Raw genomic sequence first — 1,925 nt, forward strand, 5'->3', positions numbered from 1 at the left:
TTGAGCAAATATGCACCAAAAGTCTTTTCTAAAGGGTTAAGCAACAAAGATGTCATCTTGAGGACTAAGTTTTGCCTGACCAAAGCTATGGTGTTTTCAATTGCTTCATATACATGTGAAAGTTGGACAACGAATAAGGAAGACCACAGAAGTATTGATACCTTTGAATTATGGTGTTGGCAAAGAATATTAAATATACCCTGAACTGTCAGAAGAATAAACAAATCTCTCATGGAAGAATTACAGTCACAGTATTCTTCAGAAGAGAGAAGGACAAGACTTTGTCTCAAGTATGTTGGACAATTTATTAGGAGGGACCAGTCCCTGGAGAAGAATACCATGATTGGTAACATAGAAAGTGAAAAACAAAGAGGAAGATATTCAATGAGAAGAATTGACACAGTGGCTGTCACAATGGACTCAAACATAGAAATGATTGTGAAGCTGGCACAGGAATGAGCAGAGTAAAGCTCTATTTTACATGGGCTCACTCGCTGTGAGTCGAAACCAACTCTATGGCACCTAATAACAAGAACAACAACATTTGAGACACTGAAAATTGTCACCACTTAATTAGAGTTAGCTACAGCCTTGACGCTCTCATCCATCTGTCAGTTCTTCTTACTGAGATGTCTTGTGTGTTACTATGATGCTGGTACTTATGTCACCATTATTTCAAGCACCAGGAAAGTCACTCATGGTGCACAGGATTCAGTGGAGTTTATAGACCAGAAAGAAAGACCTGGAAACATAATTTCAAAATTTAGCCAATGAAAACCCCGTGGACCATAACAGAATAATTTCCAATATAGTGGAAGAAAATAAAAATACACAGTGACTGCAACAATAGACTTATGTATGCCAATGATTATAAAGATGATGCAAGAGCACACAACATTTTGTTGTATTGTATGTGGGGTTGTCATGAGTCAGAGCTGAACTGAGGACAGCTGACAACACAACGACAACATTGGCTAGGTCCTATATATGCATATATATTTGTGTTCATGGATATACATCTTGAATATCCTCATAATAAAAATAAAAATAGATGTTAACACCATTTCCTAGTGAAAGATATTTAAGCATTAAACCAAAAACTCAAACTTGCTGTCCTTGAGTTGATTCTTACTTATAGAGATCCCTTTTAGGTTTCCGAGGCTGTAAATCGTTATGGAAGTAGAATGGCCCAACCTCCTTTTGCAGAGCAGCTGATGGGTTTCAACCACTGACCTTCCGGTCAGCAGCCAAGTGCCTTATCCACTACACCACTGAGAAATGATATAATTGTCTAAGGATATACAGCCAAGTTAAAACAGCAATATGTTTCTCTGAACTTAGGGTCCACTCCACTATTTGTGCACAACCTTTATAATTTGAGATAGAACATATACAGAAAATTGAATAAAACATTAATGTACAGAATATTTTTTAAAAATTAATCCCTAAATAGTCATCACCATGAACAAAAACTGTACCCCAAAAGCCTTTTTAATGCTTCCTCCCCATTCATAAATGCCTTCCATCTTTGAAAAGTAGCCATTACAAAACATTTATTAAATTCCTTGCTTTTCTTTCTGGAAAAAAAAAAAAAGGAAAACAACTAACTGCCATCGAGTCAGGTTGTACCCCTCCTTAGGTTTCCGAGGCAGTATCTCTAAGGAGGTAGATTGCCCAAACTTCCTTCTGAGTATAATTTCTAAATAACAGATTTTTTTTTTTTTCCCCTATTTGGAGATGTTATATAACTGGAGGCATAGAGTGGGCAATATATGAGTTTGACCGGAAGGAAGATGGGACAATCTACTTCTGTAAAGATTTACTACCTCAGAAACCCAATGGTGTTCTCTGTGAGTCGGAATTGAATCATTGGCAGTGAGTTTGGCTTGAATGGGTTTCAGTATATTAAAGAGCCATTTAACTTC

Source organism: Orycteropus afer, unplaced genomic scaffold, assembly GCF_000298275.1.
Source record: "Orycteropus afer afer isolate SDZICR_OR568_19922 unplaced genomic scaffold, OryAfe1.0 scaffold00161, whole genome shotgun sequence".
NCBI classification, from domain to species: Eukaryota; Metazoa; Chordata; class Mammalia; order Tubulidentata; family Orycteropodidae; genus Orycteropus; species Orycteropus afer.